The sequence below is a fragment of the Anas acuta genome, chromosome 3 (genome assembly GCF_963932015.1).
Source record: "Anas acuta chromosome 3, bAnaAcu1.1, whole genome shotgun sequence".
Classification (NCBI taxonomy): Eukaryota; Metazoa; Chordata; class Aves; order Anseriformes; family Anatidae; genus Anas; species Anas acuta.
Window position 1 is genome coordinate 80909855 of NC_088981.1, and position 15786 is coordinate 80925640.

At 47.6% G+C, this 15786-nt stretch overlaps 1 long non-coding RNA gene across 1 annotated transcript; it reads right to left on the bottom strand.

Annotated features, from left to right (window-relative positions):
- Positions 1-517: 517 nt before the first annotated feature.
- On the bottom strand, positions 518-13811 carry LOC137854505 (uncharacterized). The gene is made up of 3 exons (XR_011095198.1): positions 13561-13811; positions 8859-9065; positions 518-8772 (listed from the first exon to the last, which is right to left on the bottom strand). It is a non-coding gene; the product is annotated as an uncharacterized lncRNA (long non-coding RNA).
- Positions 13812-15786: the final 1975 nt, after the last annotated feature.

The following is a 15786-nucleotide window of genomic DNA, read 5'->3' on the forward strand; positions in this document are numbered from 1 at the left end:
TAATTTAGGCCAGATTTCCAATAATATTTTGATTTGACATCTCTGACATACGGACTTGAATGGTCAGACTTTGGCTTCTGAGCACCGTTAAGCATGGGGGTGCAAAAATAGCCGGAGATGCCAAGGGAGCAGCTGACAGCCTCACTGCCCTGTACATCTCCTCTAGCTGTCAGAACAACTTTTGGGGTGGTATTTGCTGTATTTGCACAGGTAACAGCTGCACACACACAGCAGCCTCGCCCTGACCAGACCCGAGCAACAGAGAATAGGAAGCGTGAGAGCAGGTGTGTGCCCCGCTCACCCCACCACTCTGAGGGAAAACCGTCAGGAAAACTGGCTTTTGAACAAGCAAAGGCGGTAGGGTGGAGTTACCCCTGGTAAACACACACCTGCAGAGAGACAGGCTGCTGTATCCAGAGCATCAGAGGTTTAATGCAAAACATTGCAGGAAACAAATCAAAACAAAAAGTTTGCATCACTTAAGCATGGCAAATTTAAGGTTCCCTTTGAATTAAAAAAAAAAAAAAAAAAAAAAAAAAACCTTTCAATTTCACATTCAACTTTCAATTTGGCATTCAATTTGGCATTTGGCTGTGCATGATATTATCACATAACAGAGGCATAAATTACTTTTGAAAGGAATAAAGATCCACAAACCATGCACCAGCCACAAGACCTCAGAGGACAACATTTCACTTGCCCTCTGTCTCCATGACCTCTGCTGGGAAGCCCATTTCACCAGTGTCCTGAACACAACTGGCCTGTGCTGTGAGCCAGGGAAATCACTTCTAGGTCCATATTCCAGCCTATTGGTGCCTCATTAGCTATCAGTAGGGTTAACCACCTCAGACCTCAGTTCCCATCTCCCTACCCTGACTGCCTTGCACACCCCAACTCTCCAGCCTCTCGCATTTTGAAATCATGGAATCACAGAATGGTTTGGGTTGGAAGGGACCCTAAAACCAACCCAGTTCCACCCCCCTGCCATGTGCAGGGACACCTCCCACCAGCCCAGGCTGCCCAAAGCCCCATCCAGCCTGGCCTTGAGCACCTCCAGGGATGGGGCATCCACAGCTTCTCTGGGCAGCCTGTGCCAGGGCCTCACCTCACTGTGAGTGAAGAATTTCTTCCTCATAGATAATTTATCATACCCTCTTTCCGATTAAAACTATTACCCCTTGTCTTATCACTGCATTGCCTGACAGAGTCCCTCCCCAGCTTTCCTGCAGGCCCCATTTAGGTACTGGAAGGCCTCTGTAAGGCCTCCCTAAGTCTGGAGTGCAAGCAAAACTCTGTGGCGAGGAGGTCCTTGCACAAGATCTGGAGAGGAAGAAAGATGAAAACCCACAGAGGAGGGGCAAGCCAGTCCACCACTGGGTGCGGGGTCAGAGCAAGAATCACAGAAAATGGGAGCGCTTCCAGAAAGGGCACCAGCCGCATCATTCATCCCTGACACAGTTATGCAGCTGTTACTTAAGCCAGTCCTTGTCATGCCATAGCTCCCTGATAGCATCAGGAACTGCACGCACATTTGTCAAAACAGGATGACATCTAAAGATAGCATTGAACCTAAGGGGAAGGAATTTAAAAGAAAACAAGTCACCATGGCTACGGGGTAGGGTAAGAACTGTGTTCCCCATGTGTGGAAATCTGACTTCGGCAACCTTCACCGACATGGACCCCTGAAGCAGCACCGATCTGCGCCCAGACAGCAAACGGGAAACGATGGAGTCCCAGCAACAAGTGAAGATATTTTAATGGTCAGGGTTGCACAACGCAGCTGGTGCAGGCCCAACACTGCTGCGGAGGCCGGGGTTCAGCCCAGGGGGACGGGGACTTTTAGTCACAGCAACAGAAGCACCAGCAGTGCAGGTGAACACGCTGAAAACTCCACCCCAAGGAGAGGCACCTCCACCAGCCCTGCAGGCACCACAGCCAAGCCTCTGCCACAGCTCAGGGCCACGATTCAGCAATATCCCAACACCAGCCTCAGCATGCCTCATGCCAAGCCATGTGCCACACAGTGCAAAGCTTGGATAAATCAGCTCTGGCTGCTCACGTTTGTTTAAAAACGCTGATGGGTTAACCTTGCATGGCCATATCTGGTGCTGGTGGAGGCACTGCTTGCTCCTCACTCACCCCTTGTCCAGGGCAAGAGGGGAAAGTGTCGGGGATGGTTCACACCTTCCACAGCTGCTCCATCTCCTCCTGCTGCCACAAGCATTGCCGTGCTGCTCTGGTTTGTGGTCTCCTTGGTGCTTCAGTGGTCCCAGGTCTGACCTGGAGAAGGGTTTCTGACACACCTCTCAGTCTGAGAAGATACCTTACACCTCTCCAGAACACTTCAGTATCACAGGCAGCTCTAGGGGAACGCCTCACACATAAGGCTTCTGGCACAGATGAAGCTGGCTGTATTACCAAAGTAAAAATGCATTTGTCCACACAGGCAAATCCAAAGCAAGTCCATCAGGAAACACTTTTTCCTGTGAGGGTGGCTGCCCACTGGCACAGGTTTCCCAGAGAGGTGCTGGAGTCTCCTCCCTGGAGACCTTCAGAAGCCACCTGATGTGGTCCTGGGCAGCCTGCTCTGGGTGTCCCTGCTTGGGCAGGGGTTGGGGCAGGTGGCCTCCAGAGGGCCCTGCCAGCCTCAGCCCTTCTGGGGTTGTCTTCTCTTCCCTGCCCCCTGCATGCCTCCGTTTCAAACCTTGCAAACCCTCAGGTACATGGGTATCCACCACTCCTGTGTGATGACATGAAACACAAAACAAGGATGTTTAAGTGGGAACTCCTGGTGCTATATGTCCCCCAAATTCTCCTGAGCTGTGTGGCCAAGATAGCTCTGCTTTGGTGACTTTGAAGAGAAAGTCCCTACAAATCCTCTATCTCCTGAATTTTTCATGTAGTGTTTTGGGTGGTGTGGCCTTCCCTGCCAAGGCAGCCTGTGCCAGGCTACGGCCAGATGGGGTTCCCTGCAAATTTTTGTAAAAGCGTCACTTCCACACCGAGCTCAACACGCTGTCATGTCGCCTATAGCCAAACTGTGATGAACTGATGAAAGTTTGTTCTGATGATGTAATCCTGGCCGTGTTAGGTAACACTGAAGGGTGGCATTGCCATGGAAACACAGATTTTGCAATCCTCCCTTTTCTAGCTTACTCATGCACTTTAACTTAAACACAGCTGTATCGTCCCTTTTATTTTCAGTAAAGCCCCTCTTTGTGTTTATGACTGGTCTCTATCCTCTTACTGCTAAGGAACAGTACATCCTGAAAGTTTTATATTTACTGCACACAGGTAACAGAGAGAAACAACAGGCTGAGTATACAGCAGTGGAAAATTACTGTACAGAAGAGAGGGTTCACACTCGTGCCTTGCTCTCCAGCCAGCAGTGGGTTTCTCTGTGAATGAGGAAGGACGCTAAATGCGCTTTAGCTCTCTAAAATGTACCTCTGTTCACCCAGGCCAGTGCAGGCACTGCTCTGAAGTCCCACATCCTTTCTCCTAAATGCTAGATCATCATTTCAGCTGTGTAGACATTAACCAATTAAAAAACTAAATAAATAAAAAAACGACTTCAGCTTCAACTTCAAAAACCCCTTCAGCTTTCACTTCCCACTCTTCTGACATCATCCTTCCAGCCATCACAGAGTCCAGCCGGAGGAAGACCTAACAAATACAGAAACAGACAATGAACTTTCCCAGAATTTCTTTATCTGTTTCGAATAAGTCAGCCAGTAAAACGCGGTGGAAAAGGACCAACTTTTCGCTATGTTTTTAATTTGCTACACACCTCCAAGACATGAGTTAAAGCTACAAATGATTATACTGTGTCTAATGGAACCAAATGGACGACCGAGACTACAAACAGGTTTTATTGTTTACATGTGGGCACTGTGTAACGTAAAGCACCCAACCATTTATTTCCCCAAACCAGCTATATCAAGTCATCAGAAGGCAGTGGGTATTTTGCAGTTGCCGATCATTTTTTTTTTTTTTTTTCAGGACTATGTTGCAATGCAGTTTTTAGCAGGGAAATTTATCAAAAGTATTTACAGTTGGTTGAAAGTTCAAAGGGGCAAGATAGGAATTCAGATTAACGGGAAATCTAAACAAATGTAAAGGAAAATAAGGATCAGATTCCAAAAACCTTCCAGTCTACATTGCAAGCGTAACAAATGTTCTTGATTTGTGTTGGTTGTTAAAGAAGTGTAAATTCCAGGATAAATTGATGTAGCTCCTGGGATGAATAAAATCAATAATGTAATAACATGGAGTTAATACCAAGCTGACATTGATTAAGAATGAGTGCGTTGAATTTGAGGTCTCCTTCCATGCACAAGGAGATACTAGTAAATCAGAGCCAGATTGCCAATTAAACCTTGTTATTTCAGGGCAGAGCAGAATCAAATAATGCGTGATGAAGAGAGTATCCTGAGAGTAAAGCTATCCAGGTGGAAGCTGAGCATGCAGGAAGCCTGTGATTTCTGAGCAGCAGCATTTGGAGAAGTCAATAACACTCTCGGAAGGCTTGCAGAGCCTGACTGTGCATGGTATCCTTTCCCATAGTTACTTGTATACAAACAGAGACAGCGGGGTAGGTTAGAAGCAGAAGAACTTTACCCCGAAGAACGGGGTCCCAGATCACAAATTAGGCTTTGCAATCTGCCTCTTGCATTATTGCGTTCCCGTAGCGTACGGTGAGACTGGTTGATTAATGGGTCTGTTCCAGCTTCCGCTAGTCCTGCTCCCTGGGTATGTTCAGCGTTTCTGCTGCCTATACTTCAGTCCTGTCAGGGTGCAGAGTCAACACTGAGTGAGCTCTGATCCCCTCTGGGCACCCTGCTGAGAGTAAATGAGGACTAATGGGAGGAGTTTTTGGTTGCTGGTATACCCACTTACACTTCAAATCCCCAGAAAGCTTTAGATAACTAGGTTTTGATGAGAAATCAAAAACAAAACCCACATTGACCATGCACAACAGAATGAACAAATAAGGCCTGATTTCTTACGTGTCTCTCTGTCCCCCTTTCCTCTTCCCCACTGGGATCCTCTGATATCTGGCAAGACTTCTCTTTCAGCAGAGGTAATATTTGAAGCATTACTCACTCTCCTCTACTCAGTTCCCAGTTTTCTGGAAATTTGATTTAACTTTGATGTTACCGAAACCTCTACACTTCAGTGACTCTTGGCTGGAGCTGGGCGTCAGGGTCACAAGTCACTGGGAGGAACAAAGAGGCAGATACACAAGCACAGGGCATGAACTGTGAGCCAGGTTTAAAAAAATGTTCCCTTTATTATGATAAATGGAGCAGACTAATTTTGACGCAGGGAAGGGGGAATGGCTGTGGAAGCTCGGGGTGCTGTGGTGTCTCTGCAATCGCCTTTTGGAGCACATAGGTATGCAGAAAGCCATCACTGAGCCTAACCTTGGACTTCTCGCTTCTAGCCCTCTGCCTCAAGAAAACACAAACTAAACTCTCTTTTCCTACAGCTGTAGGGCTTGCACATCAGCTGGATGACTTCTCTGATAAAATGCATAGACATTTGTCCAGAGAGATCACAACCTCTTCTTCCAAAGCAAATCTCTCCCAGGCAGACCATCTGACCTCGCTTCCACTTGGATCCGCTTCAGGTTTGGTCCCCAGCTTCAGCATCAATGGGAGACGAACCCTACATGCTCCTCGGGGTTTCGTGTCAGATCCCAGCACCTTCTAATTGCAGCTCACTGCTGCGTACAACGATAGAGGCTGGTGAGTAATGAGGGAGAGAAGATGTCAGACATGAATGCCCTTGAAATAGGCTCTTCTAACGCTATCGTGTTGGGATCAGGAGAAGCGCATTATCCTCAAGTTTGTGTGAATGAACCAGGGCTATTTGGCAGCTCTGTAATTCATTCAGCTCTTTTTTTTTTTTTTTTTTTCTCCTCAGAGTAAAACACCAAACTCATTCATTATAGTTGGCTTCAGGGCTCTTGGGAGCCACCCTGAAAGCTCTCCATCTTCAGCATGGACAGCTAATCTGGACAAATAATTTCAAACAGTTTAAGAAACAGTTTGACCCCCCAAGGAAAATAACTGAAGGTCAAAGGGACATCTCAGTGTGTATCTGTGGAGAATATAAATCGAGTTGTTTATTCCTTCTCTCTGGAGCCCAGCAAGGTTCAAATTCAGTTTATAAGCTTATCACCAAAATTCATTTTATACAGTACCTTAAACATAAACTCCCACTCAGCCCGATCAAAGCTTTTCCAGCACGAAGCAGCTGAGCTACAATCAGTCCCCTTGTTCAGTTGGCCAAGGCAGGGTTCTTAATCAGTATAAAACCACGAGGAGTCAAATGGGAGGTTTTAATAAAACGGGTTTGATCGACTTCCAAGGAGGTGGCAGAGGTCTGTGGAAAGAAACATTCCTGCCAGCTCCTCCGAAATGCGTGTGAGCCCCGTGGAGTGCCAGGGAGTGAGAGGACCCCGCGGCTCGCTGGTGACTGCCCTCGTTATCCTCGGCAGAGGGTGCACCCCCTAACCCTTCGCTCTAATCCACCTCCAGCCTCAACTCCTCGAGTTCCCTACTCCCGAAAACTCATTTATCTCGGCTCCTTCCACTGGAAAACAATCAAGCCCCTGGGCTTTGCCAGAGATCAAAGTGTGATTGCTCCAGTTGTCTCCGTTTCCAAATCTATTGCTTCTTTAGATGCCGTTGCTGCTTATTCAGACAAAGCAGCTCTGTGCTGAAAGGAAAGTCCACAGCAGCTGCAGATTAGAGACTGGGCAAAGTATAGGAAGTGATGCATGCAGGACAGCACCCTTCTCTCTTCCTGGATGTTCGCTCAGTTGCTTAAGTGAGAGCTGAGGTACCCCAAGAGCACCGCAGGGACGTGGCTGTCCCCAGCAGCCTTGTTGGTGGCACTGCTACAACGCTCTTCCAAATGCAGGGCCCTGGGTGACAGCCTCTGCTTGGTGGTGATGCCACATGCACCCAGACGTGCCCTGCAGACCCGTGCATCTGGCTGGAAGCTCTTGCCCTCTTTTGAACCGGAGTTAACATCAGTGGGGATGCACTGATCACCCTGAGCACACGGGGAGATGGGTTTTGTCACGGGGAGGCTTCGGTGTGGTTTGGGGTTGTCACAAGCTGGATCTCCTTGCATTACAACATGGAAGAATCAGGACAACGCCGCCGTCCTGTAATCGACTCCCTGGTGATCTCCCAGCCTTTCCGAATTTTATGTGCTACAAATTGTGTTATTCCAAAAAATTGCAAGCGCTGACTGCCAGAAACCATTTTACTTCCCTAAGAATAGCTCAGATGTCTGTCTCTAAATGGCTAAAATAAAGATCGTCACAAAACATTCATGGCACAGAGAGTAAGAACCAGTGGGGAAAATGAGGCCTTAATGAAATAAAATGATTCTTTGGATTAGCTCTGGACTTCAAACATTTAGGGCCAGAAAATTAATGTGAATTAAATTCCGATCCATGCAATTAAGTTACGGTAAGAGGGCAGCAAGGCCATTTTAGATTCATGTGCTGGTAAAAAGGAAAAGAAATAAGTAATGAAGATGTACTTCTGCATTCATGAGTCCTCTCCTCTCTCCAAAAGGCTGTCAGAAGGAGTTAGCAATAAAACCAATGTAACTGAGATTGTTTGAGCAAGATAGCTCGCTGACATGACCTATTCACACATAAAAGTCACCAGCAAACATTTCAGCCTAGAAAACCACTCAGATTTGGCAGGAAGACCTTTTCTCCCTTTGGAACTGTGCTTGAAACTAAGCATCCCTTGCAGGCATCAGCCTTGTTAGGCACATTACTGTCCCAAGGAGTTTAATCACTGGAGCCGTAATCTCTCTTTAGGATAATTTGGGCAGATTCTTCTCTCCTTGAAGAGCCATTGGAAGAAATCTCTAGTTTCAGGAACCACATGCATCATCTCCATTTTTGAAATCACCTCTCTGTTCTATTTCTGTCTTTATGTCATCGTTATCACTTTCATAAATAGAGCAGAGTTTGCTTTTCGCTGTTGCTGTTTGTTTGGGTTTGTTTTGTTTCAGATCTTCAGCAGAGAAAGTGAAATTGAGTAGATGCACATGGAAGTAGCCAAATCTTGAGAACCTCTTCCCGGGAGGCTGTCTGGCTGTCTGCTGGGGATCCGTCCTCTCTCCAGCCATGTCACCACGATGTCTGTAAGCCTACAGAGGTCTACACACAATGTGCAAAGCATCTAAGTGCTGCAGCCAATGCTTTCGTAAACAAAGTATTTTGTTTTAAGGAAAAGCTAAGTGAATTACTAGATAAAGAGATAGAAATGAAGTACTGTTATCTCTCATTTCTGCCTCGTTAACTGCCCATCAAACTTACACTTCTTGTGCATCCACCTTTCTTTTCCCCACCCAGTGACAGGCAGCTCAGATTTCCCCCTGCAGTCCTGACCACCTTGCCCACATCACTGGCCTCAGGGCCCCAACCAGGTGTGATCTCCACCTTGGCACCCCCACAGCCCATCTTCATCCTGGTGTTTCCAACCAGCTTCTTCCTGCTTGCCAACAGAAGTGTTCTTGTGTGCAGTTACAACTGCCATGCTACTGAATCACTGACAGATGCAGGACGGGACTTGAGTCAGGAGATTTCTAGGAATAGCACATCTCTCCCGTGCTGCTGAACTGCCTCCCTCTGAATGCTTCTGAACTAGGGATTTGAAGAACACTTCTGTTTTTTAATTTCACCAAGCAAGATGCATCCTGATTCTGGGTAATGAGATCTCATCATTCACTTTCCTAAAAAATTAAAAATAAAAATGCCTTGTTCACTCAGTTCTTTGTAACACTATGAGTTTCGTGTGTGTGTGTAAAATATTGCTCACCTGCATTTTTCACCTGTACATACAGTGACAGGTTTATACCGGGTAGTTTGTTGTACTGTCACTGAAGAAGGCAGCTGACAACCTCATTCAGCTCCTTTAAAGCCTTGCCAACCAGACTTAGAGATGATCGGTTTTGACGCACTGTTCAGTCTTAGTCACGATATTAATCGCGCTCCGTGTGAGATAACAACAGGTTTGATCCCGCACCTTTGAGAACAATGAGAGGTTTGTCATCGGTTTCTGAAGGAACAGGATGGAGGTTTCATTCTTTCCTCATTTTTGCTTTGTCCACGTGAGAGGAACCATGTAGGATAGCAAGTGGAGTAGTTCAGCGTGAAGCCCTCATTCTCCCCAGCCCATGCTGGTCACCAGTTGGTGACATGGTTAACTAGTGACCTCGTTATCAGTAGGACAGTGAGAAATGTTCACAGTGAATGATTTCATCTGTTTTACTACAGTATTTATGTAGTATATCACATAGCAGCCGGTGCTCATTGTTGTCTGAAGCAAGATAGCGAACTTCATCAGTCTTGACTAGCACAGCAGCCGATGGCTTCCTATAAATGAGGGCAGGTTTTTTTCTTTGCCTGCCAGGCTGGATGCAATATCTGTGAGAATACTCACCAGCTTGCTCCCTCCTTGCAGCCTCTGCAAAAGTGAGCCCATGATTCACCCACGCTGGCCAAGCATGGGAACGGGCAGCCCAGGGAAGTGGTGCAGTGCACGTCCCTACTTAAGAGACGTGTGGATGTGGCATTAAAGGACGAGGTTCAGTGATGGGACTCAGTAGGTCAGGTTGATGGTTGGACCTGATGATTTTTAAGGTCTTTCCCAACCTAGGTGATTCTACGATTCTGTGATTCGTGTACTTGCAGCATGGTGTCCTGTCTTCTGCTGCGTTACCCCAGGCAATCCTGGGTTGGCCAAGGAAGCAAATTCTGGAGGGCAAAGCAGCGGAAAGGCACAAAGGAGACAGGGAAGTGTAGGGGTTGTCTCACCCACCATAAGGTCAGCTGCAGGGTTAGTGGTACCCAAGCTTCATCATCTGCAGGGCTGAGTGCTGTGCTCCTCCCTATTCAGCATGGAGAGAGAGATGCCCAATGGGCCACTGCCAAAGAAACTTGGGGGACCTGCACTTACATTTGGAAAGACCAACTTCTCAGTGCTGGCTGGGGGATTTGGACACAAGCATGAATAATTATGCAAGGGACAGGAGTCATGAGATCTCTGGTGAAAGAAGGAGAAGGAAGCATAGTCTGAGAACATAACGCCCAGATCCCAAGAAGAGGACTGGATTGTGTTAATGTAGTTATGTGAATAGTGTGAAAGATGATTCAGGCGTTTCCATGAGCCTGATCCACGTAAGCACACGCTGGATAGAGCTGACAGATCTGCGTGTGGCTCTGTTGTGCTTTAGGGCATTGTCCCACCCCTGATGCTGTGCTGGCGAGGAAGGTGACATCCCCCCCGGGGGACGCCTAGCTTGTCATGCAGCAGCACCTATATTTTCCCAACCAAAGCCAGCACCAGCCACTTTGCCAGGAATGGGAGAGCCACACCCCATCTCCAGAAGAAGAGGGGATTGCAACAAGCATCCCTGAAAAAATGTGCAGCTCATAATGGCTGCAGGCCACAGCAGGCCATTTGCTATCCTTCAATTAGCGATCTTCCACATGAGTCACCAGCGAGCACGGCAGCAAGGGACCTGCAATCTGCAAGGGCCATATCTAAGTATTCATTGACAGGACTGGTAGCACCGCTTTTTTTTTTTTTTTTTAAGATTGCCCAACCTGTCTTTATAAGAGCCCATTTTTAGTTGCTCACAGCTCTGCCAGCCCTTTATCTGTTCCAAATCACATGTTTCCAGCTTCGTGCTCGCCTACAGCTCATTGCTTGTTTGTTGGGGTTGGGGGTTCGGTTTGGTTGAGTTTGGGGAGGAGATCTTTCTGTTTAACCCGTTCAGCTGTTTCCAAGAGTGAGCTTTGTTAAAAATAAATAAATAAATAAAGATTAAAGAATCAGATGGTTTTCTTCCTACAATTGTTCCCTGTGGCAGAGTACTGATATTCATCACGTGGATGGTCCTCAGGTTGTGAATTTGTTGTGAAAGACCATGCCAAATGATCTCCTGGTGGTAATGAGATCACAAACAAGCCGCTGTATGGGGTCACAGTAGGTGAGTAGGTGACAATGGCCCTTCCTTACCGCGGCTACTCCCAACCGCACCAGCAGCATGGGAGCAGCCATCTGATTGCAACTCTGAAAGCCCAGCAGCGAGGCTGTCCCAAAAAAAATGAATGAGGGAAGGCTGAGGAATCTGAGATGAGTGCTGGAGCAGGAGAGAAGGGCTCGGTGACTTGGGTCTTCATGCAGAAGCTGGGGACACACGAGTGTCTGCAAACCAGAGAGTGCACCCTGAAGGCATGATGTGATCCGCTCCTTCCCTGCAAGGGTGAAGTCTACTTGGATTGAAAGAATGACCCGTGAGCCTGGCGTTGCTATCTGCCTCTGTCATCAGCTTTCTTTTAGTTCAGAGAGACGAGCCCTGCCAGCTCCTACAAACTAATTTAGAAGAGGCTCTAACTAATTTCGGGAGGTTAATACGTTCCATATGCTCCGGGCAGATACGTGAGAATGATAGGCATGTGGCTGCTTTTCGGACCTGGGAGATTGTTGCGCCAGAAAGCCACCATCAATCAATCAATTAGCATTGATTAATTAGAGGGGAGATGAAGGACAGGAGAGATACTGTAATCCTGTTTTCTGAACAATGGATCTGAGCACGTGTAAGGTCCGAGCATTCCTGAGCCAGGAGGTGTTTGGAGCGGGCTCAGAGACTGCCTGTGGTGGGAACAGCATCTGAGGGGAAGAGGAGGTGTGTTTTGGAGGAGGAAAAAGGGATGGGGCTTTCTGCAGTGAGATCAGGCAACTATAAAGAGGGAACGGGTGGTAGAAGAGCGGAAAGGAGCTAGAGGGCTAAAGATAGGGAAGGGCAGAGAGTAAAGCAAGGGGGAGATACTTGGATGGGGGTAGGGATGGGGGGCAAGCCTGTCCAGTTCTCACTTTTCCCCATCACTGACTGGAACAGGACTAGCTTTTCCTGCCTCCCAGCCCCAGTCCCACCTGCACCGTGTCATACTGGAGGGCCCCTGCCACAGCCAGGCTGCAATGGGGAGGAAGCAGATAGCAGTTCACAAATCCCCCCTTGGGGTACCTGCTGGTCCCCACACCTGCACAAGGGTGTGATAGGATCAGCTTGGACAGGTATTTGCAGCACCAGAGGGCACCAGATAGCAAGGAGCAGGTGTCAACTGGGCCCTTGGGGCTACAGAGCTAAGGGGGACGAGCTGGAAAAGCAGACACGAAGGGCTATGTGCCACAGGTGGCAACGTCAAGAAGCATACCTATTTTTGCATTTGCTCTTTGGAACCAACTTGGAATAACTCTCAAAGTGCATGGCTCCTGGAATTTCTCTCTCTGCCCTGTTAAATCAAGGAAATGAGGCTACAACGTAAATATAACTTGACCTCCTCTGAACCGGGCATGCCTATAACGCATGTACCCCAAACACAGCTTTGCAGAAAGTGTAAAACACTTCGAAGAAAAGGAAACCACCACAGCTACTTCTCTCTGCAAGCATGGTGAAACTTGTACTGCTGATCTGCATGGTCAGGACTCATTTACAGCCCCAGAAGCAATCAGACACCTGGGAAAACCTTTCAGCCCTTGCACTGTCTCTTGCAGCCCCCTCAGCCCTATGCAAAGGAGACCATCTGCACTCCGGCGGTGTCTGTCACTGAAAAGATCGGCCTCAGTCATTTTCCTTTCCTCTGTTAACAAGCAGGGTGGCCAGAGGGCCCAGAGGCACTCCAGGTGACACACATCCGATACCATCGCTTCAGCTCTGGAAAAATCAGGCTTCCTTTTTTCCCCTCTGCGTCCTTGTGCTTCTGAAATTAGATCTCCTTAGATGTAGGGTAATTAATATGAGTCCTCTCCTCGAAAAAAGGCACTTTAGTCAGTCTGCAGACCTAACTCTCCAGCTGCATGGCAGAGACAAGCATTACATCTTTCATACACAGCCTGCTCCAAACCCAGACTCGGGACTCTAATGGACTCTTGAAGAGAAGCAGCTGTGGACGAAGCAGGCTCCCAGCTTCAGGGGAAGAGAAAATACCCTACCTGGCATGATGATTTATGGATGTGTTCAGAGCAAGACTTTCAGCTGTTCCCCAGCTACACAGCTATCTTCTCTATCTCCTCTACAAACCGTATCTTCTAAATCCCCCAGTTAGCCTCTCTCCCCCTAAGCTCTTTAGTCAGGTCACTTCGTTTTTAGCCTTGGGTTTTGTCACAGCGACTGCTCAGAGCAAGGGAGGCCTCCTCTGCAGAGGTCACCTCGGTGTCTTTCAGCCAAATTATCTGCTGTGGCTCTGACAGCTCCTCATTTAAACTCAGTTTCCTTCCTATTGCTCTGCTTGAGCTTCACAGCAAGCGGGGCCACCAAGAGTGAGAGGATGTGGTTTACCAATCACATCAGCGATTAGAAACACCTTGTTTTGGAAGGAAAACTAAGAAAAACACGAGGATGCTGCTGAATAGCAATAAGCACTCGGAAAACCTTGATGTGTCATCTTAATCATCTTCCTATTCATGAAAGCACTTGAAACCTCTTGCAAGGTTATGATAAGGAGTCACTCACCAGCGTTACCAGAAGACAAAGCGTTCTGTTTTCTCAGAGCAGCAAGTTACAACACGCGAGCGAACGCTGTGTGCCGAACACTTTTCACCTCCCCGTTCCCATCCAGAACTGTATTTACCCCTGATAAACGATGAACTATGTCCTGCAGCTGCGCTACATATTTCAGCCTCACAAGGGCAGGAGGAAGGTCACCGCGATTCTAGAGCGCTGTCTATCGAGACAAGGGGACTTGGGCTGGATCGTGTGCTGTGTGTTTCGGTGCTGCCCAGCTTTCTGCTGTTTCCCCTGTCCCTCGTTTCCCTGGGGACACACCAGCAGTTTACAGGCACTGCTCTGCTGCTAGGCTTGGCCAACTCATGCGCTTCTCCCTTCTTCTGCCGAATACTGTCTTGTTCCTTTAAACCCTGCTTAACCTTGCTTTGGTTCCTGTTTCTGTGCAGGGCCCGCACACCAACAGAGAAGTGAAAGCAGCTATTTCTGCTTCTTTCCACAGCGCTGAGCAGTGTCTCTGAATGGCTGAAAATGAGTAAGGGCCAGAGACATCGCCGAGAGGCTGAGTGGACTTCCAGATCCACTCAGTTCCAGCTCAAAACGAAGGGGACCCTTGTAGGGACCCTCTGGTGCAAAGCTTCAAGCCCTCCTCTGGTAATGGGAGGTTGCTTCACTGCTAACAACACATGGGCAGGCCCCAAGGGAGCTGAGCACCCAGGTGGGCCTCACCTCGCTGAACACGAGCTCTCTAATAACGTCAGGTTGTCATCAAGGCCTCCTCAGCACACAAAGCATGAAGACAGAAAAAGAAAAGCTCATCACACCCATTTGATGCTTATTCTGGGCTGGAACTAACTGTTCCTGGAAGGTGCCTCTTTGTCTCCACAGGGAGTGGAGACCAGCTGAGGCTGGATGGCGAGCTATCAGATGGCTGGGGTTAGGCGAAAGGAATCTAAACCATCCTGAATGGCTGTGTTTATCTGGGTCTTCTGCCAGTCCACGCATCTGTATTTAGGATCTCCTGGTGCTGTTACTTGCAAGGCATCCAGAGGGGTGTTAGGTGGTGCCTCCAGTGACCTGATGTCTCTTTTGCTTTCTGGATGGTTTTGTTCTCTGGGACTTATGTCCCTTCAACCAGGAACGTAATTCTAGAAGACCAAAGAGGATGGAGAAGAAAGAGAAGAAGTTGCATCTTCCCTGTTCTTAATGGTGTCTGTAGAACTAAGGCCCGAAAGTGCCTTAAACAAGTGAAAAGTGTATCTGGTGACTCCTGATTTCCTATGGATTTGTGTTTATGACATATCTCTGATGCCTAATAGTGTACAAATGCCAATTAGAGCTTCTCCCACACTTGGGGAGGTCATGATGTTCCACTCCCACATAAATTGTCTGATGTCAACCATGGGTTCTGCTTGAGCTTTTCTGCCAGAGGAGGCATGTGCAGGGTATGTCTCTTCTAGAGAGCCAGCTATTTTCCTGACTGGAACTGGCCTTTGAGTTCAAAGATCTGGGCAGGATGGGAGAAGTATCTAGCTAGACTTCCAGCAAGTACAGCAAGCCTCTCAAAAACACAAAAAGGACCCGTTTGCCCACTCCTACTTTGAAAAGTAATCAAAGAATGCAAATACTATTTCCTCTGCACAACTTCCAGAGAAAAGATTTCTTCACCTCTGCCTTTTTTCCCCGTTACCTCACATCTTCGAAGGCATGGGCTTGGCATGTGGTGGGAAGAGAGCAGTTGTTTTTGTTATTTAGATACAAGGCATCTTAAAGTATGCTAGTTACTGCTGAGTTGGGTGGAGAAGGCTTCCGGATGGAAAATAGTGCCTCCCTTTCCAAAGGGGGGGAAAAAAAAAAGGTAGGTACTTAGAAAGGTAAAGGGCAATTCAGTCCTTTGTATGCTCGTATCATAAAACTGAATAAGAAATAATTACCATAAGTGAGGCAACCAGTTCCTACACCCTCTGCAACCTGGATGGCATCCTTCTGTGTCATCAAAATAAAAGTTACTTGCACAAAACACATTGCTGACTACCTTATCTCAGTCACCTGATCTCGCACACACAAAAGGAGAAGACAAAGTCTTCTAAATCATGTCTCTATGCAAAGAAATGAATTACAAAGGTTTGAACTTCATTTCTTTCTCCCAAACTATTGGCACTAGGACAGGCATGTGATTTTATCCCTAAACAGGGTGTTCCTTAGGCTCTTTGCCAATTTAATTGGCTTATTCAT